The sequence below is a fragment of the Rhipicephalus sanguineus genome, chromosome 2 (assembly GCF_013339695.2).
Source record: "Rhipicephalus sanguineus isolate Rsan-2018 chromosome 2, BIME_Rsan_1.4, whole genome shotgun sequence".
In the NCBI taxonomy this organism is placed as follows: Eukaryota; Metazoa; Arthropoda; class Arachnida; order Ixodida; family Ixodidae; genus Rhipicephalus; species Rhipicephalus sanguineus.
This window is the reverse complement of record NC_051177.1, coordinates 172,348,762-172,370,041: the sequence shown is the minus strand read 5'-3', so window position 1 is coordinate 172,370,041 and position 21,280 is coordinate 172,348,762. Positions and strand designations below refer to the sequence as shown.

Below are 21,280 nucleotides of genomic sequence, written 5' to 3'. Positions count from 1 at the left end.
GCGCCGCATGCTGGACATCCGACGCCGCACGCCGGATCGGAGGCAAAATCGTACCATCTGTCTCGCCCTTAAACCAGCAGCTCAGACGATGACGCCAGCTCGGATGGTCGACCCCATTTGTCGATGTTTACCCGGCGGCTTCCCGCGCTGGTTGCACGGTGACGCTACAGGCGCGCTGCTCCGAGATCGTCGATCCATTCGGTTGGTACGCTACCTCTCGCGCTCCGATAACGGGCTGCCTCCGCATCTACCGACTCCGATCCATAGGATCGGAGCGACCAACCGAATACGCCATAAAATAAACCGACCTGTAGGCAAACTGGGCAGAACAACCTGGTATTCGTTTTCCATTGCAGATAACCTGTTTCCGCGACCGAGCTTGGCCGCTATCGCCGCTCCGTCGGAGCTCATGAGAACACGTCCGTACGCTGTCGCGGCCGGAAGTCCCGTTAGGCCACGAGGGCGATGTTTGGATGGTTCATCTGCGTACTTTCCATTGCCGCTTTCACTCTCGGTCGCAGTATAACACACAGTGTAGAGGAAATAGAGAGACGAAATGCAAACAAATATGCTTCTCTTCAAGCAAGAAAAATGTAGTGGAAAAGCTCTTTGCAAAAAAAATGTACCCTCGGCGGGACTCGAACCCGCAATCCCCGGTTTAGGAGACCGATGCCTTATCCGTTAGGCCGCGAGGGCGATGTTTGGATGGTTCATCTGCGTACCTTCCATTGCCGCTTTCACTCTCGGTCGCAGTATAACACATAGTGGACAGGAAATAGAGAGACGAAACGCAAACATATATGCTTCTCTTCAAGCAAGGAAAATGTAGTGGAAAAGCTTTTTGCAAAAAAAATGTACCCTCGGCGGGACTCGAACCCGCAATCCCCGGTTTAGGAGACCGATGCCTTATCCGGTAGGCCACGAGGGCTTTTTTTTTTTCTTTATTGCCTGGTTTATTAGCACAAATTACAGAACACAGCGCACAAGAATTCATATCTCTGAATTCATCATTTCACAAGACACTTATATGTACATTCTAAAAAAAAACGGGACCGACAGCTTGTCCCGTGTTGCATAGTCAGAAATATTTCGCTGTCAGCAATCTGTCAAGTGTGGGTAACCATTGAGGTGGCTCGTTGTCATGAGTGTGCATATTCAAATGGACTTCGTTGAATAATCAGATGCCAAGTGAATTTGCGCCAAGAGAAGACGTCGCCAGACAGTGCGAATTCGAAGCCGCCCCCGTGAGCGGGCCCCCCGTATCTTACAGCAGAACGTGAAGTTGCCCCCTGCGCGGGCCCCACGGTCCCGGCGCCACGCAAAGTTCAATGTAAACACCGTGCGCACCGGCGCGGCAGGAAGAAAGGCTCCTCTCCCACAATTGACCCCAAGGAATCTCGGGAGAGGGATTTCGAAGAAGACGACCTAGAGCTCGGTGCAGTCGAACCTTGGCTTGGGCGAAAGGAAGACGTACGCGACTCGAGCTGGACAGAACCAACATCGGCTACGCTCCGGTCCCTGGTTCTAAGTCGTTCCCCCGGCTATGCTACGAGGGCTCCAGCCAGTGTCGAGTGCAACACCGGACGCCAACTGCCACAAAAGAAGTAAATTCGGACTTTATTGTCTTTTACGTGCAGAAGCGAAATTAGTTTGTGATTTGGACTCTTACTTAGCGATGTTGAATATCGAATAAGCCATTAGCGATGTAATATTGATTACAGTACCTTTTGTGTGTATTCTATTTTTTATGTATGTTCGAAAAGTAAATAGCCGAAGCGAAAAGTGTACATGTGCATCCCTCTGGTTTCCTTCACTTTACTGACGGTGACGACACTCGTGCAGTTCACGTATCACACTTCTAACATATAACAGATATTCATGTAAATACACCTTAGCCGGTTTTGGATCTTCGTGTTCATGTCTATAATCCATTCTAGTTTTCCACATGCTATGCATAGCAATAAGCATTATCAGATCACATGGCACGTCATCTGTTGGCTCCCATGGCAAGAAGCGAATACCGAATGGCGTGAGCGGAAAGTCTTTCTTTATCGTCCTTTGAAGGACGTCCCACAGGAACACTGAGTCATAGCAGTCTAAAAAGATGTGCTCGATTGTTTCGGGCTTCCTGCAAATCATACAGTTAACACCCCAAGGAAAATAAAACCCTTTATCTTTGAGCCATGGTTTAACAGGGAGCGTGCCTGTGTGCAACAAGAAAAGGAACGTCTTAGTTGATGCTCTAATAGGCATCATATTTACGCGTTTAAAAACATTCTTATTTCGTCCTGCTACATACACTTTACGGTATAAAGGTACAGGGCACATAATATCAACTAAATCCTTATACAGTTGTTTTTTTGTTACTGAGGCCAAGTAATCCAAAGAAAAATGCACTTGAAGAAACTGAAAAGCATACACAACTTCTCTCAAAAAACCCTTCACCACCCCGCACTGCGAGCCATATGACGATACAACATATTCCGGTAATTTGTCCCGCAATCGTACTTGCATCACAGCGCGTAAGAAACCATCACTCTGATCTCTTAAATAAAAAAACCGCAAAACAATCTGTTTGAGGAACAAGTGCGACAGCCCAAGTCCCCCTTTCTTTACCTTATGAAAAATGTTAATTCTGCCAGTACGCTCCCACGTAGATCCCCATATAAATACGGCAAATATTCGGTGCAACCTTTGAACGCATGCTCGTGACATACATAATACTTGCAGCATGTAAAAGACTTTCGCTACAAGAAACACATTACAAACTGCTGCGCGTGCAAAGATCGAAAAATCTCGCCCTCCCCACTTAGTCGTTTTTGTCTTAACATGCTCGGTTTCCGCGGCCCATTGCTCAGTGGTTTCCTGATAATACTGCAAAGGAACTCCAAGATACTTGGACGGCGTACTTGTAAATGTGATCCCCTGTATTATTTCTGGCTTTTCATTCCACTCGCCGTGCCAGAAACCTTGACACTTGTGCCAGCTGATTGCGCTTCCGGTGAGACTGCAGAAGGTTCGTGCATCCCTTATAGCCTCCTCTACACTCTTTTCATTTTGACAGAATATCGCGATATCATCAGCATACGCTAACACTTTTATTTCATGTGACAAGAACTGATATCCTGTTATCTTTGTATTGTTCAACACTTTCAGGCAAAAGGGTTCCAAGTATATTGCGAACAATAGAGCAGAACAAGGGCATCCTTGGCGCACACTAGATTTCACATGTATGTCCGCGCTAAGTTTTTGTTTATTACTAGTTTGGCAGAGCAGTTCTTGTATGCCATTTTCACCCCGTTAGCTATTACCGCGCCTACACTAATGTGATCAAGCAATGCAAATAGTATTTCATGACTTACTCTGTCGAAAGCTTTTTTCTAAGTCTAACTGTAGCATTGCTATACGTCCACCGGACGCATCACAACATTCCAAAATTGTTCTTGCCGTATGAATATTATTAAAGATGCTTCTTCCTTTAATTCCGCACGTTTGGTGCGAACCGACAACACTGGTAATCACTGTTTGAAGTCTTTTTGCCAAAACTTTCATGTATACCTTATAGTCTACATTTGTGAGACTAATGGGCCTATAGTTTTCCACCGATTGCAATTTTTCAGCGTCTTCAGTCTTTGGAATGAGTATTACATGACTTGCTCGAAACGATAGAGGGAGTTGCTTCACATCATATGCCTCCATTAAAACGCGATGTAGCATCTCTGACATTTCTTCTTTGAAGGTTTTGTAAAACCCTGCCCCTATGCCATCGGGTCCAGGTGTCTTGCCCGTCTTAAGGTCATCTATTGCTTGGCCAATTTCCCCTATCGTAATCGGCATCTCAAGACTCTCCTTAACATCATCCTCTAGCTTTGGCATCAGGGTTAAAAACTCTCTTATAAATGAATCTTTAACTTTCATTTCTGAGCCCAACAATTTTCGATACCTTTCTAGAAATGCCATTTCGATAAAATCCTGCTCGGAAGAAAGCACACCTTCGTATTGGATTTCTTTAATATCTTTTTTAGTTGCATATCGCTTTTCTTCCGCAAGCGCACGTTTTGTGGGCATTTCACCCATCGTAAAGCGTTCCGCTCGCGCTCTTATCACCGCACCCATATATCGTTCTTCCGCGATGCGTTCCATCTGTCTTTTGATATCCTTGATCTCATTGCTAAACAATCCCGGTATGGTGCTATCTGCATTCAGCAGGTAGTCGAGCGTGTTCTGGAGCTCTTTTTCTTTTTGCTTTTCTTTATATCTCACCACTCCTGCTCTCTCGATTGCGTACATTTTAACTTCATTTTTAAATTGCTCCCAGACTTCTATAGCGCTCGTTTTCTTATTTAAAAGAGCATCCCGAGCCTTCTGGCTCACCACTTTCACGAAAGTCTCGTCTTTTAAAAGTTTTTCGTTTAACTTCCATAGGTCCCAGTTAAACTTCACATTTCTCTTTTTCCTGCCAACTTCGAGCATTACAAGACTGTGATCACTGCAGCTAACATGTTTCACGGTATAATTCGCGCATAAAGGCACGATATTTTCAACCACATATATACGATCTAGTCTAGCATGGCTTTGATGCTGAAAATGTGAAAATTGCACATAGCTGCCTCGGAGAACATCGCCAATGTCTACTAAACAACACTCTTCAGTTATTGCACACAACTGTAGGGCACTTTTATCGCGAACTGGTGCGTTCTTAACACTATCCTCGGCCATGCAAATACAATTGAAGTCTCCGAGCAATACAACAACCCTATCACACTTTAGGAAGGTGGCTACATAATCAAAAAACCCTTCCTGTCGGTGGCTATATTTGGCGCGTACACACATACTATTCGCCATTCTTTTCCACATAATAAAAAGTCACACAGAACTAATCTTCCATCATCAGAAGTCACGACCCTTTCTTCAATGATACCAATAGAATTCTTTAAAAATAAAATGCACCCTCCAGACTTCCCAACGACATGGCATACACATACATTATAATTTGTTTTAAAAAGGTTCACCATGCGATCCGCCTGCTCAACGCTCTCAATCTTAGATTCTTGCAAGGCTAATACGTCTACCTCATTTTCGATTAGCATTCTCTTTAACTGCATTTGCTTTTTTTTCGCCGCTAATCCTCGTATATTTAAATTGCCTATCTTCAGTGTAAAGCCCGAGTTCGAAGAAGCTGAGAGCGATGAGACAAGTTTCGCGCATTGCGCCTGTTTCATATTATCGGGTGACAGACTTACTTCTTGTCGCTCTTCTTGAAGTGGCCTGGCCTTCTCAGGCGAGGCCCAAGTGTTTTCTCTGGCGGCGCACATTTTTTTTTTAATTTTTGACACTGCACGTCTATCCCCAGCTTAGTCGGGAAGCCACCATACCCGCTATGGTGGTTCTGCTGGCGGTGCCTTTTTCTCTGTTGATGGTGCCGACCTCCTATCGGGCGGCACCTTGGGTTGTATCCTCAAGGTTGGTCTCCTGACGAACGGCGCCTTCGGAAGTGGTTCACAGGCAGAAGATGCCCCGTTGTCGTTCCCTTCGTCCACCTCAAGCGGCCTCTTTACGACCACTTGCGCGTACTCCATGTCGGTGGGGTCCTTATCTGGTCCGTCCGCACTGGTCTGGCTAGTTTCCTCGGGAACGTTCTTCTTCGCTGTGGCCTTGTCCCCTTCCGTTGCTTCCTTTTTTCTGGCGGCGGGTTCAGCCGCACCTTCGTTCTTGTCCTTGTTCTCCCCGGAGGGTGTCACCTGCTGTTTATCTTCAGTCTCCGCCGAGTCACCGCCCCCCATGACTGTTGCCTCCGCGTCAGCCTGGTCCATGAAGTGCTCTTCCATAGCTTCGCTTCTCCCGGCACCTGTCACGTTTGCGTAACTGCGCACGCACTGGGTCTCGTCGTGGCCGAAGCGACGGCAGAGCCCGCAACGTGGTACTCGGCACTCGCGCCGTATGTGTCCGGTGCCGCGGCACCGGAGGCAGAGTGGTGGTCTGCCTGGAACGTGCACGAGGGCATGGTCTTCTCCAACCCGAAGTTGATGCGGCAAGTCTTCTACGGTGTATCCGGACTTCAAACGCAGAGACACCAAACGCGTGTGCGACCCTTTGTCTGCGCAGCCTTGTACACGCCATTTATCCCGGGAAATTTCGCTCACAGTTCCGAAAGGTAGCAGGGCGGTCCTTACGGTTTCATCCGGCGTAGTGTGCAAAAGCCAGTATAGCTTCATCCGGATATCTTGGTTACACGGGTCTATCACCACACATTTGTGATCCTTGACACTGAAGGCTGCACTTGAAAGAATCTTCTTCTTGGCGTTTTCGTCCTTGAACGTTATCGCCCACACGTGGTTCATCTGATAGGCCCCAAGGGCCACCACCTCCGGCATAAGCTGCAGTTTGCTCAAAGCATCGCGGAAGTGCTCAACTCGGTAAGGTCTGGCCTTTACGTCAGCGTGCAAAAATACCGTTGTGGTTACGGTCGTTCCTGTAGGCAACTGGGGCAAAATAAGCTGGTAGTCCTGTGTCGAAGTCGTGTCGTTGAACCTGATACCGCGGCCCAGCTGGGCCGCTGAAACCGCCCCTTTCGAGGAGCACGACATTCCGCGTCCGTTCACTACGGTGTCCGGAAGTGGAATCGTTAGGCCACGAGGGCGATGTTTGGATGGTTCATCTGCGTACTTTCCATTGCCGCTTTCACTCTCGGTCGCAGTATAACACACAGTGGAGAGGAAATAGAGAGACGAAATGCAAACAAATATGCTTCTCTTCAAACAAGGAAAATGTAGTGGAAAAGCTTTTTGCAAAAAAAATGTACCCTCGGCGTGACTCGAACCCGCAATCCCCGGTTTAGGAGACCGATGCCTTATCCGGTAGGCCACGAGGGCGATGTTTGGATGGTTCATCTGCGTACTTTCCATTGCCGCTTTCACTCTCGGTCGCAGTATAACACATAGTGGACAGGAAATAGAGAGACGAAACGCAAACATATATGCTTCTCTTCAAGCAAGGAAAATGTAGTGGAAAAGCTTTTTGAAAAAAAAAATGTACCCTCGGCGGGACTCGAACCCGCAGTCCCCGGTTTAGGAGACCGATGCCTTATCCGGTAGGCCACGAGGGCGATGTTTGGATGGTTCATCTGCGTACTTTCCATTGCCGCTTTCACTCTCGGTCGCAGTATAACACATAGTGGACAGGAAATGGAGAGACGAAACGCAAACATATATGCTTCTCTTCAAGCAAGGAAAATGTAGTGGAAAAGCTTTTTGCAAAAAAAATGTTCCCTCGGCGGGACTCGAACCCGCAATCCCCAGTTTAGGAGACCGATGCCTTATCCGGTAGGCCACGAGGGCGATGTTTGGATGGTTCATCTGCGTACTTTCCATTGCCGCTTTCACTCTCGGTCGCAGTATAACACATAGTGGACAGGAAATAGAGAGACGAAACGCAAACATATATGCTTCTCTTCAAGCAAGAAAAATGTAGTGGAAAAGCTTTTTGCAAAAAAAATGTACCCTCGGCGGGACTCGAACCCGCAATCCCCGGTTTAGGAGACCGATGCCTTATCCGGTAGGCCACGAGGGCGATGTTTGGATGGTTCATCTGCGTACTTTCCATTGCCGCTTTCACTCTCGGTCGCAGTATAACACATAGTGGACAGGAAATAGAGAGACGAAACGCAAACATATATGCTTCTCTTCAAGCAAGAAAAATGTAGTGGAAAAGCTTTTTGCAAAAAAAATGTACCCTCGGCGGGACTCGAACCCGCAATCCCCGGTTTAGGAGACCGATGCCTTATCCGTTAGGCCGCGAGGGCGATGTTTGGATGGTTCATCTGCGTACTTTCCATTGCCGCTTTCACTCTCGGTCGCAGTATAACACATAGTGGACAGGAAATAGAGAGACGAAACGCAAACATATATGCTTCTCTTCAAGCAAGAAAAATGTAGTGGAAAAGCTTTTTGCAAAAAAAATGTACCCTCGGCGGGACTCGAACCCGCAATCCGCGGTTTAGGAGACCGATGCCTTATCCGTTAGGCCACGAGGGCGATGTTTGGATGGTTCATCTGCGTACTTTCCATTGCCGCTTTCACTCTCGGTCGCAGTATAACACACAGTGGAGAGGAAATAGAGAGACGAAATGCAAACAAATATGCTTCCCTTCAAACAAGGAAAATGTAGTGGAAAAGCTTTTTGCAAAAAAAATGTACCCTCGGCGGGACTCGAACCCGCAATCCCCGGTTTAGGAGACCGATGCCTTATCCGTTAGGCCGCGAGGGCGATGTTTGGATGGTTCATCTGCGTACCTTCCATTGCCGCTTTCACTCTCGGTCGCAGTATAACACATAGTGGACAGGAAATAGAGAGACGAAATGCAAACAAATATGCTTTTCTTCAAACAAGGAAAATGTAGTGGAAAAGCTTTTTGCAAAAAAAATGTAGCCTCGGCGGGACTCGAACCCGCAATCCCCGGTTTAGGAGACCGATGCCTTATCCGTTAGGCCGCGAGGGCGATGTTTGGATGGTTCATCTGCGTACCTTCCATTGCCGCTTTCACTCTCGGTCGCAGTATAACACATAGTGGACAGGAAATAGAGAGACAAAACGCAAACATATATGCTTCTCTTCAAGCAAGGAAAATGTAGTGGAAAAGCTTTTTGCAAAAAAAATGTACCCTCGGCGGGACTCGAACCCGCAATCCCCGGTTTAGGAGACCGATGCCTTATCCGTTAGGCCACGAGGGCGATGTTTGGATGGTTCATCTGCGTACTTTCCATTGCCGCTTTCACTCTCGGTCGCAGTATAACACATAGTGGACAGGAAATAGAGAGACGAAACGCAAACATATATGCTTCTCTTCAAGCAAGGAAAATGTAGTGGAAAAGCTTTTTGCAAAAAAAAAAATGTACCCTCGGCGGGACTCGAACCCGCAGTCCCCGGTTTAGGAGACCGATGCCTTATCCGGTAGGCCACGAGGGCGATTTCTTTTTCTTTATTGCCTATTTTTCTTTACAGGTGGTGACACAGAAACAGGAATGGTAAAAACACACTTGGACCAAGCTTTGGTCCGTAGTGTTCCCATTAAACTTTTTTCAAGTGACACATTTCGTCCAACATTGGCAACCAGCGGGGAGGTTCTTCTTGTGCTCTATACACTTCAGCAATATGCCTTATATTTGCGATGACGTTTTCCCGGACAGGACGCGTGTTCTGGTCCATATGTCGGACAGCCATTGCAGTCTGCCAGATGCTGTGAAGACTAATTAACATAAACATGTCATACGGGACGTCGTCCTCATTGTCCACACACAGAAAACGATTGCCATAGCTCGTAATGGGCAGCTCTTTTTTCAATGTTCTATAAAGGATGTTCCAATGAAAGACTGCGTCCCAGCAATGAATAAATACATGCTCTATTGTCTCAGGTGTTTTACAAAGCAAACAATTGCTTGTCCATGGCAGATCGATTCCCTTATCCGCTAACCATTGCTTTACGGGGAGCGTACCGGAATGAAGTTTAAAAAAGAATGTTTTTGCCCCTGCTTTCACGTTCATCCTTTTGACCCTTTTTAAAACGTCCTGTCCGGAAGATCTGTACAAGGGTGTTAGTAACAGGACATCACGGAGATCTTTGTACAGCTTCTTTCGTTTAACAGTGAAAAGATATTCGATAGAAAAACGGACTTTCAAAAATTCAAAAGATTGTATAACATCTCTCAAAAAACCGGTCACATAACGGCACATATCATTGTTTGATGACACAACAAAATCCGGAATGCGCGAAGACAGTGTTAGTTGTATCACAGTTTGCAGAAATTCATTTTTTTTTGGTCTCGCGGGAACATAAAACGAGAGACAACTTGTCTTATAAATAAATGACATAAACCAACTCCTCCATTGCGAACGGACTGGAATAAGTTTGAACGACTTGTACGTTCCCATGACGATTTCCACACAAACACTGCAAAAATCCTATAAAATTTCTGCACATTAATGCGCGGCATACAGATGACTTGCATGACGTACCATATTTTGGATATAAGGAACATGTTGCATACGGACGCACGCGCGAAAATAGACAACTCCCGACCACCCCAAGCGTTTGCTTTTTGCTTGAGTGTTTCTGCTTCACCTTTCCAGTAGTCCGTGTTGTCACGATGGCTTTCCAAAGGTACACCAAGATACTTTAAGGGTTTACTTTCCCATTTTACGTTGAGGTATACCTCATGTCTTATATTCTAATTACCGTACCAAAAGGCAGTTGTTTTGCCCCAATTAATTATGGTGCCCGTCATGTCACAAAATATATTTGCCATGTGAACAACCTCACATATACTCTGTCTATCTTGGCAAAGTACCGCCACATCATCGGCGTAAGCAAGTAGCTTTATCTCCGCATTCTGTAACCGAAAGCCGTGGACACTTGTATTATTAATTATTGATAAACAAAAGGGTTCTAGGTAGATGGCAAATAACAATGCTGAGGCCGGACATCCTTGTCTGATAGAACTGAGTATTTTAATTTCCTCACTGAGCTGCCTATTGACTATCAGACGAGTTACACACTGTGAGTATGCCATCTTAAGACCATCCAAGATTATGTCGCCAACTTCCACATGCTTCAACACACTGAACAATACTTCATGCGAGACACGATCGAAAGCTTTTTGTAAATCTAGTTGCATCATTACTATTCGTTCTTCGAAGGCATCACAAATCTCTAGAATGCTTCTTACTATATGTATGTTTGTTGTAATGCTGCGACCCCTAATGCCACATGTCTGGTGTGTTCCTACAATCTTTTCGATGACATTCTGCATTCTCCTGGTTAAACCCTTCATGAATATTTTGTAATCAGTGTTCAAAAGGCTTATAGGTCGATATGATGCTACAGATTGTAGTTTGGTGCTATCATCTGTTTTAGGAATTAAGACAGTATGCGCTTGCGTGAAAGAGCACGGTAGTTTCTTCTTTTTATATGCTTCTACCATAACTTCGTACGGCGCATTTGCTACTTCTTCTTTAAACGTTTTATAAAACTCAGCTCCGATTCCATCTGGGCCGGGCGTCTTTCCCGTGCTTAGGTCATCGATAGCTTTTTGGATTTCCTGCACGCTGATAGGAGCCCCTAATCTTTCTTGTGTATCTGTGTCAAGCTTGGGCATGATAGGGAGAAAGACATCAGTAAAGCCTCTGGCCATCGGTACACGCTTGCCGAGCAGATCGCGATAATGTTCCACAAACGCTTCCATTATCTGAGCTTTTAAATGCGAAGCATTTCTCAGCGAACTTCTGCGACTTTGAGTCTATCTATCTATCTATCTATCTATCTATCTATCTATCTATCTATCTATCTATCTATCTATCTATCTATCTATCTATCTATCTAGCCGCCTACGACTTCGTGCTCTCCTGGCCGTTTCGTTAATCGGATGTATACCAAAATTGGTGTGTCATAACATGGCCTTATTACGAACATAAATGGCAGGTCATACCATGAATATCTTGACACGCATGTCATGAACAGCACGATTTACATTCCACGACCTTAGGCTCTTGCGGCCGTTCCGTTAATTTCATATACACCAAAATTGGTACGGCGTGACAAGAATTCATGACAACATAATGACAAGGTCTTAACATGCAAATCATGACGCACATGTCATGTGCAGCATGATTTACATGACATGGTCTCTGGGCGCTCGCGGCCGTTTTAAATGAAGAGATATATACGAAAAGTGGTATGACGAGATATTCTGTATGACGAACATAAATGACACGTCGTAACATAAAAATCGTGACATGCATGTCATGTATGACATGATTTACATGCCACACTCATGGCGCACTCGCGGTCGTTTCGCTAGATGATATACACCAAAACTGGTTATTGCGCGAAGTGACTGTATGAAGAACATGAATAACAGTTGGTAAGATGAAAACCATGACATGCATGTCATGTATGTCATGATTTACATGCCACGCTCAGGATGCATTCGCGGCCGCTTCGTAGCTTGATGTACACCAAAATTGGTATTGCGCGCAGCGACTGTATGGACAAACGTAAATGAGACGTGGTAACATGAAAATCATGACATGCATGACATACACGACATGATTTACATGTCATGCTCATGGCGCACTAGTGGCCGTTTCGCTTGCTTGATATCCACCAAAATTGGTATTGTGCAATGTGACTGCATGAAGAGCATGAATAACAGGTGGTAGCATGAAAACCATGACATCCATGACATGTATGTCATGATTTTACATGCCACGCTCATGGTGCACTTGCGGCCGTTTCGCTTGCATGATATGCACCAAAATTGGTGTTGCGCGACACGACCGTATGACGAACCTAAATGAGAGGTGGTAACATGGAAATCATCACATGCAGGTCGTGTACATGATTTGCAAGCCACACTCATGATACATTCGCGGCCGTTTCGCTAGCTTTGATATACACGAAAATTGGTATTTGCGCTAAGCGACTGTATGACGAGCGTAAACGAAATGTGTTAACATGAAAATCATGCCATGCTGTCATGTATGGCATGATTTACATTCTATACTCGTGTGCACTCGCGGACAGTTCGCTCGTTTGATATACACCAAATTGGTATTGCGCGATGTGACTGTATGACGAACATAAATTAGAGGTCTTAACATGCGAATCATGTTATGCATGTCATGTACGGTATGATTTACATGCCATTGTCATAGTGTGCTTCCGGCCGTTTTGTTAACTGGATATATATCAAAATTGGTATGGCACAACACGAGTGCGTGATGAACATAAACGACAGGTCATGCATTGTATATACCAGAATATGCGTTTCATTGGCATGGTGTATACTAGATTGTGCATGCATGCGTGCTGGCAAACATGCGATATATGGTGGACTAGATGCCATGGCACGAATGATTTCATTTGGCTCAAAGACAAACAAGGCAATGTATGCAGCTCTTTGCTGGCTGCTTCGCATTACATCGATTCCCACAGTATGTGGGATCTGCCGACTTTTTTCATTTGTCAGCCTATCCTTGTGCATTATATCCTTTACTTCTTTTCTTTGTGCATATTTCTTTTCGTCCCCCAGAGCTCTTTTTGTGGGTGTCTCACCCATCCAAAGCTTTTCCCTTCTTGTTCTTATTATAGCACCTTTATATTTCTGTCTGTCTAAAATTTCCAGTTTGTTTTTAGTATTTCTAATTTCTTCGGTAAACAGGCCAGGTTTCATACTTTCTTCCTCCAAGAGAGCTTGTAGTTGCCTTTGTAGGCTCCTTTCCTCCTGCTTCTTCTCAAAATTATTCTTAGAGTTTGTTCTATCGCTTTCATTTTGACATCTTGTTTCAACGTTTCCCACTTCGCTTCCCAGTCGTCTTTTTGATTATCATATAGCTTCGTAAGGGCTTCGGTTACATCTCTGCCAAAAGTTTCATTCTTCAAGACATTATTGTTTAATTTCCACAGGTACCAGTTAAATTTATGATTCCTCTCCCTAGCACCAAGTGTAAAACTAATCATACAGTGATCGCTGAAAGGACACCAGTATAACAATATAATCATCACAGCACATAACAAGGTCCAGCGAGATGTACCCTCTATCTAACCGTGCGTGGCTTAGGACCCTGAAAGTGCGTAAACTGAACTCTACCATTAGACATGCATAGGCCAACATCTCTCCAATCCTTTTCTGCAATCAATTCGTTCAAAAACACCGCGCTTTGATCACATAATTGGATTGGCTTGGCGCGGTCTTCTTTCGCGCACACGCAGTTAAAATCACCAACACGTATTACATATTTGTCACATTCGAGTAAATTACTTATTTCTTGAAAGAAAACTTTCCTTTCGCTCTCTCGGTTCGGGGCATACACACATATCACGCACCATTCAAATTTCAAGAAAGAAAAATCACACACTACAAAACGTCCGTTATCACTGCTTATTACACTTCTTTCAACAGCACCCATAGATTTTCTGATGAAAAGAGCACATCCTCCTGATAAGCCATTGGCGTGGGACACACAAACGTTATACATTAAGCGAAAGGTAAACACCATGCGATCATTATCCTCCTCGGTCGCTAATTTGGTTTCCTGCAAGCAAGCAATCACGTCAAATTTATGCTCCGAAAACAATCTACTCATTGGTACTGCCGCCTTCTAGAAGCTAACTCGCGTACATTTATACTGGCAAACCGTACTGCTCGCTCAAGTCTCACTGCCATTTTTATGGTAGAAGTAAGTGCTCACCAAACAGTCTGCGCTAAATAACGCCTACTCAGTCATCAGGCACACCTTCTGGGCAGGGGGCGCGCACCTAGTGCGTCGTCAAGAGGGCGGCTTGGCCGCCCGCTTTTCACCTTCTACGACGTTTGGCTTGACAATCAGCCGCTGCCTCCTAAAGACAGCCGCTTTCGCAGGCGGTTCTTGACTGCTTGCATCATTTGGTTCTGATCTGACTGCGTCTCGTGGTCTTTTCCCTCCAGTCCCGGGTTCTTCAGCGTCGTGCCACTCCATGGCACAACCGTCGGAAGGTTCCTGGACAGTCTGAGTAGTTCTTTTGCTCTCACTCGTTTCAGCGGTCACATCCTTTTATACATGGGCCTCCTTTGCGCTCGTCGATGATTCTGCGGCAGATTGCACACCCGCACTGTCAGCTGACTTTGCCGTTTCTTTCACCTCCGTCATGCCTCCTGTACTTGGCGTGTCTCCTGCAGACGTCACCTTGGGTTTCACGGTGATTCTGCAATAGGTTGCACCACCCTTGCACTGTCAGTTGAATTTGCCGCTTCTTTCTTCAACTGCGTCATGCCTGCCGTACTTGGGGTTTTCCCTGCCGAATCCGCCTTTGATTTCACCGATTCTTCGGCTTCGGCCTCGTCCATAGTGAGCTCGGATTTATCCGTGCTTCCGGTGTTCAAGGTAGCTGCAGCATACGTCCTCGTGCAGTTCGCTGGCATGACCAAAGCGTTTGCACGTGTCGCACCGCGGAACTCGACAGTCTTTTCTAATGTGGCCAATCTGCTGGCAGCGCAAACACCTCGGCGCTCTTCCAGGGGCCACGATGAGTGCGAGCTCCCCTCCAACTCGTAACTGGTGGGGTGTATCGTCCAGCGTAACGTTAGCCTTGAGCCGGAGAGTCACGGTTCTTGTCATGGTATCCTGCTGCGTGTAGCCATCAATTCGCCATTTATCCATTCCTACGTCAACGACCGTCCCGTAAGGGATCAGCGCATTTCGGACGTCTCCTTCTCGCACGTGGTAGAGCAACCAATGCAGTTTCAGACGGACGTCGTGGTGGCTTGGGTCGATTACCATGCATTTGAGGCCTTTCACAGTCAATTGGGGTTCAGCTAAAGTTTCTTCACACCTTCAGCGCTTTTACAGGTCACCGCCCACACGTGATCATTTGATATGCGCCACGCGCAAGAACCTCGGTGCGCGGGACACGTCGAAAAAGTGGTTCACGAAAATTTTCCGCGTGATAAGGCCTTCCTTTTACGTCTGCGTGCAGAAAAACAGTGTTCTTAACCACATACCCATTTGTCAGAGGGGGCAAAATGACGGCATATTCCTGTAGCATTTCAATGCTGGAACCGCGGCTAAGTTGGGCCGCCGATGCCGCTCCAAAGGAGCTCATGATACACACGTCCGAACGCTTTCGCAGCCGGAAGTGGAATCCAGGCCACGAGGGCGATGTTTGGATGGTTCATCTGCGTACTTTCCATTGCCGCTTTCACTCTCGGTCGCAGTATAACACACAGTGGAGAGGAAATAGAGAGACGAAATGCAAACATATATGCTTCTCTTCAAGCAAGAAAAATGTAGTGGAAAAGCTTTTTGCAAAAAAAAATGTACCCTCGGCGGGACTCGAACCCGCAATCCCCGGTTTAGGAGACCGATGCCTTATCCGTTAGGCCGCGAGGGCGATGTTTGGATGGTTCATCTGCGTACTTTCCATTGCCGCTTTTACTCTCGGTCGCAGTATAACACACAGTGGAGAGGAAATAGAGAGACGAAATGCAAACATATTGTCACCTTCGCCTATAATTCTTCTCGACACGATACCGCTGGGTTCTCTCCATTTTTCCTTTTGTTCGGCCGCAACCCTACGCTACCTTTCGACACACTCCTGCCGTCCAAACTGAGTTATACGTCGGAGTACGCTCGGGAGGCAATAACGAAGGCCCAAGAGGCGCGCGAAGTTGCTCGACGCCGACTAGTGGACTCGCAGGAAAACCAGAGGCGTGTATATGACGCCCACCATCGTGACGTCCACTACGCGCCCGGCAATCTGGTTCTGCTTTGGTCCCCCACGCGCCGCCTGGCACTTTCCGAGAAGTTACTCCCACGCTATTCAGGCCCTTACCGCATCTTACGCCAGGTGACCGACGTCACCTACGAAATCGCCCCTAGTGACCCCACCGTGGTTCACCCTCGCACTGACGTAGTTTCATGTTACGCGGCTCAAGCCCTATCAACTCGACTGCCTCCTGATGAGTACCGGGTCGGTGCTTCAGCCGCCGGGAAATAATGTAACGGGCTGAAAAGGACAACGAAGAAGACAAGAAAGAGGACGGACGTTGACAGACCCTGCAAGCTGGGCGCCATCTTGCCAGCCGCTGAGTTTATTCTGTGTATATATATTGTGAAATATATTCTCCCCGTAACAATATATGCTTCTCTTCAAGCAAGGACAATGTCGCGGAAACGCTTTTTGCAAACAAAATGTACCCTCGGCGGACTCGAACCCCGCAATCCCCGGTTTAGGAGACCGATGCTTATCCGTTAGCGAACGAGTTTATTTTTTTTTTTGCCTGGGTTTATAGCACCAAATTACAGTAACAACAGCGCACAAGCCTTCATATCTAAGTCTCATTATCACAAGACACTTATATGTACATTCTAAAAAAAACGGGACCGACAGCTTGTCCCGTGTTGCATAGTCAGAAATATTTCGCTGTCAGCAATCTGTCAAGTGTGGGTAACCAGTGAGGTGGCTCGTGCAGTTCACGTAACACACTTCTAACATATAACAGATATTCATGTAATACACCTTAGCCGGTTTTGGATCTTCGTGTTCATGTCTATAATCCATTCTAGTTTTCCACATGCTATGCATAGCAATAAGCATTATCAGATCACATGGCACGTCATCTGTTGGCTCCCATGGCAAGAAGCGAATACCGAATGGCGTGAGCTGAAAGTCTTTCTTTATCGTCCTTTGAAGGACGTCCCACAGGAACACTGAGTCATAGCAGTCTAAAAAGATGTGCTCGATTGCTTCGGGCTTCCTGCAAATCATACAGTAACACCCCAAGGAAAATAAAACCCTTTATCTTTGAGCCATGGTTTAACAGGGAGCGTGCCTGTGTGCAACAAGAAAAGGAACGTCTTAGCTGATGCTCTAATAGGCATCCTATTTACGCGTTTAAACACATTCTTATTTCGTCCTGCTACATACACTTTACGGTATAAAGGTACAGGGCACATAATATCAACTAAATCCTTATACAGTTGTTTTTTTGTTACTGAGGCCAAGTAATCCAAAGAAAATGCACTTGAAGAAACTGAAAAGCATACACAACTTCTCTCAAAAAACCCTTCACCACCCCGCACTGCGAGCCATATGACGATACAACATATTCCGGTAATTTGTCCCGCAATCGTACTTGCATCACAGCGCGTAAGAAACCATCACTCTGATCTCTTAAATAAAAAAACCGCAAAACAATCTGTTTGAGGAACAAGTGCGACAGCCCAAGTCCCCCTTTTTTTTACCTTATGAAAAATGTTAACTCTGCCAGTACGCTCCCACGTAGATCCCCATATAAATACGGCAAATATTCGGTGCAACCTTTGAACGCATGCTCGTGACATACATAATACTTGCAGCATGTAAAGACTTTCGCTACGAGAAACACATTACAAACTGCTGCGCGTGCAAAGATCGAAAAATCTCGCCCTCCCCACTTAGTCGTTTTTGTCTTAACATGCTCGGTTTCCGCGGCCCATTGCTCAGTGGTTTCCTGATAATACTGCAAAGGAACTCCAAGATACTTGGACGGCGTACTTGTAAATGTGATCCCCTGTATTATTTCTGGCTTTTCATTCCACTCGCCGTGCCAGAAACCTTGACACTTGTGCCAGCTGATTGCGCTTCCGGTGAGACTGCAGAAGGTTCGTGCATCCCTTATAGCCTCCTCTACACTCTTTTTCATTTTGACAGAATATCGCGATATCATCAGCATACGCTAACACTTTTATTTCATGTGACAAGAACTGATATCCTGTTATCTTTGTATTGTTCAACACTTTCAGGCAAAAGGGTTCCAAGTATATTGCGAACAATAGAGCAGAACAAGGGCATCCTTGGCGCACACTAGATTTCACATGTATGTCCGCGCTAAGTTTTTGTTTATTACTAGTTTGGCAGAGCAGTTCTTGTATGCCATTTTCACCCCGTTAGCTATTACCGCGCCTACACTAATGTGATCAAGCAATGCAAATAGTATTTCATGACTTACTCTGTCGAAAGCTTTTTCTAAGTCTAACTGTAGCATTGCTATACGTCCACCGGACGCATCACAACATTCCAAAATTGTTCTTGCCGTATGAATATTATTAAGATGCTTCTTCCTTTAATTCCGCACGTTTGGTGCGAACCGACAACACTGGTAATCACTGTTTGAAGTCTTTTTGCCAAAACTTTCATGTATACCTTATAGTCTACATTTGTGAGACTAATGGGCCTATAGTTTTCCACCGATTGCAATTTTCAGCGTCTTCAGTCTTTGGAATGAGTATTACATGACTTGCTCGAAACGATAGAGGGAGTTGCTTCACATCATATGCCTCCATTAAAACGCGATGTAGCATCTCTGACATTTCTTCTTTGAAGGTTTTGTAAAACCCTGCCCCTATGCCATCGGGTCCAGGTGTCTTGCCCGTCTTAAGGTCATCTATTGCTTGGCCAATTTCCCCTATCGTAATCGGCATCTCAAGACTCTCCTTAACATCATCCTCTAGCTTTGGCATCAGGGTTAAAAACTCTCTTATAAATGAATCTTTAACTTTCATTTCTGAGCCCAACAATTTTCGATACCTTTCAAGAAATGCCATTTCGATAAAATCCTGCTCGGAAGAAAGCACACCTTCGTATTGGATTTCTTTAATATCTTTTTTAGTTGCATATCGCTTTTCTTCCGCAAGCGCACGTTTTGTGGGCATTTCACCCATCGTAAAGCGTTCCGCTCGCGCTCTTATCACCGCACCCATATATCGTTCTTCCGCGATGCGTTCCATCTGTCTTTTGATATCCTTGATCTCATTGCTAAACAATCCCGGTATGGTGCTATCTGCATTCAGCAGGTAATCGAGCGTGTTCTGGAGCTCTTTTTCTTTTTGCTTTTCTTTATATCTCACCACTCCTGCTCTCTCGATTGCGTACATTTTAACTTCATTTTTAAATTGCTCCCAGACTTCTATAGCGCTCGTTTTCTTATTTAAAAGAGCATCCCGAGCCTTCTGGCTCACCACTTTCACGAAAGTCTCGTCTTTTAAAAGTTTTTCGTTTAACTTCCATAGGTCCCAGTTAAACTTCACATTTCTCTTTTTCCTGCCAACTTCGAGCATTACAAGACTGTGATCACTGCAGCTAACATGTTTCACGGTATAATTCGCGCATAAAGGCACGATATTTTCAACCACATATATACGATCTAGTCTAGCATGGCTTTGATGCTGAAAATGTGTAAATTGCACATAGCTGCCTCGGAGAACATCGCCAATGTCTACTAAACAACACTCTTCAGTTATTGCACACAACTGTAGGGCACTTTTATCGCGAACTGGTGCGTTCTTAACACTATCCTCGGCCATGCAAATACAATTGAAGTCTCCGAGCAATACAACAACCCTATCACACTTTAGGAAGGTGGCTACATAATCAAAAAACCCTTTCCTGTCGGTGGCTATATTTGGCGCGTACACACATACTATTCGCCATTCTTTTCCAGATAATAAAAAGTCACACAGAACTAATCTTCCATCATCAGAAGTCACGACCCTTTCTTCAATGATACCAATAGAATTCTTTAAAAATAAAATGCACCCTCCAGACTTCCCAACGGCATGGCATACACATACATTATATTTGTTTTAAAAAGGTTCACCATGCGATCCGCCTGCTCAACGCTCTCAATCTTAGATTCTTGCAAGGCTAATACGTCTACCTCATTTTCGATTAGCATTCTCTTTAACTGCATTTGCTTTTTTTTCGCCGCTAATCCCTCGTATATTTAAATTGCCTATCTTCAGTGTAAAGCCGAGTTCGAAGAAACTGAGAGCGATGAGACAAGTTCGCGCATTGCGCCTGTTTCATATTATCGGGTGACAGACTTACTTCTTGTCGCTCTTCTTGAAGTGGCCTGGCCTTCTCAGGCGAGGCCCAAGTGTTTTCTCTGGCGGCGCACATTTTTTTTTAATTTTTGACACTGCACGTCTATCCCACAGCTTATTCGGGAAGTCTCTCATCGACATACCCGCTATGGTGGTTCTGCTGGCGGTGCCTTTTCTCTGTTGATGGTGCCGACCTCCTATCGGGCGGCACCTTGGGTTGTATCCTCAAGGTTGGTCTCCTGACGAACGGCGCCTTCAGAAGTGGTTCACAGGCAGAAGCTGCCCCGTTGTCGTTCCCTTCGTCCACCTCAAGCGGCCTCTTACGACCACTTGCGCGTACTCCATGTCGGTGGGGTCCTATCTGGTCCGTCCGCACTGGTCTGGCTGTTTCCTCGGGAACGTTCTTCTTCGCTGTGGCCTTGTCCCCTTCCGTTGCTTCCTTTTTTCTGGCGGCGGGTTCAGCCGCACCTTCGTTCTTGTCCTTGTTCTCCCCGGAGGTGTCACCCTGCTGTTTATCTTCAGTCTCCGCCGAGTCACCGCCCCCCATGACTGTTGCCTCCGCGTCAGCCTGGTCCATGAAGTGCTCTTCCATAGCTTCGCTTCTCCCGGCACCTGTCACGTTTGCGTAACTGCGCACGCACTGGGTCTCGTCGTGGCCGAAGCGACGGCAGAGCCCGCAACGTGGTACTCGGCACTCGCGCCGTATGTGTCCGGTGCCGCGGCACCGGACGCAGAGTGGTGGTCTGCCTGGAACGTGCACGAGGGCATGGTCTTCTCCAACCCGAAGTTGATGCGGCAAGTCTTCTACGGTGTATCCGGACTTCAAACGCAGAGACACCAAACGCGTGTGCGACCCTTTGTCTGCGCAGCCTTGTACACGCCATTT

General features: G+C 46.0%; 10 non-coding genes across 10 annotated transcripts; all 10 read right to left on the bottom strand.

Annotated features, from left to right (window-relative positions):
- Positions 1 to 623: 623 nt before the first annotated feature.
- Positions 624 to 696, bottom strand: Trnar-ccu (transfer RNA arginine (anticodon CCU)). The gene has a single exon. It is a non-coding gene; the product is annotated as a tRNA-Arg (tRNA).
- A 159-nt stretch (positions 697 to 855) lies between these two features.
- Positions 856 to 928, bottom strand: Trnar-ccu (transfer RNA arginine (anticodon CCU)). Its single transcript has one exon. It is a non-coding gene; the product is annotated as a tRNA-Arg (tRNA).
- A 6,104-nt stretch (positions 929 to 7,032) lies between these two features.
- Trnar-ccu (transfer RNA arginine (anticodon CCU)) lies at positions 7,033 to 7,105 on the bottom strand. The gene has a single exon. It is a non-coding gene; the product is annotated as a tRNA-Arg (tRNA).
- A 391-nt stretch (positions 7,106 to 7,496) lies between these two features.
- Positions 7,497 to 7,569, bottom strand: Trnar-ccu (transfer RNA arginine (anticodon CCU)). Its single transcript has one exon. It is a non-coding gene; the product is annotated as a tRNA-Arg (tRNA).
- A 159-nt stretch (positions 7,570 to 7,728) lies between these two features.
- Positions 7,729 to 7,801, bottom strand: Trnar-ccu (transfer RNA arginine (anticodon CCU)). Its single transcript has one exon. It is a non-coding gene; the product is annotated as a tRNA-Arg (tRNA).
- Positions 7,802 to 7,960: 159 nt separating this feature from the next.
- On the bottom strand, positions 7,961 to 8,033 carry Trnar-ccu (transfer RNA arginine (anticodon CCU)). The gene has a single exon. It is a non-coding gene; the product is annotated as a tRNA-Arg (tRNA).
- Positions 8,034 to 8,192: 159 nt separating this feature from the next.
- Positions 8,193 to 8,265, bottom strand: Trnar-ccu (transfer RNA arginine (anticodon CCU)). Its single transcript has one exon. It is a non-coding gene; the product is annotated as a tRNA-Arg (tRNA).
- A 391-nt stretch (positions 8,266 to 8,656) lies between these two features.
- Trnar-ccu (transfer RNA arginine (anticodon CCU)) lies at positions 8,657 to 8,729 on the bottom strand. The gene has a single exon. It is a non-coding gene; the product is annotated as a tRNA-Arg (tRNA).
- A 162-nt stretch (positions 8,730 to 8,891) lies between these two features.
- Positions 8,892 to 8,964, bottom strand: Trnar-ccu (transfer RNA arginine (anticodon CCU)). The gene has a single exon. It is a non-coding gene; the product is annotated as a tRNA-Arg (tRNA).
- Positions 8,965 to 15,849: 6,885 nt separating this feature from the next.
- Positions 15,850 to 15,922, bottom strand: Trnar-ccu (transfer RNA arginine (anticodon CCU)). The gene has a single exon. It is a non-coding gene; the product is annotated as a tRNA-Arg (tRNA).
- Between the last annotated feature and the right edge of the window lie 5,358 nt (positions 15,923 to 21,280).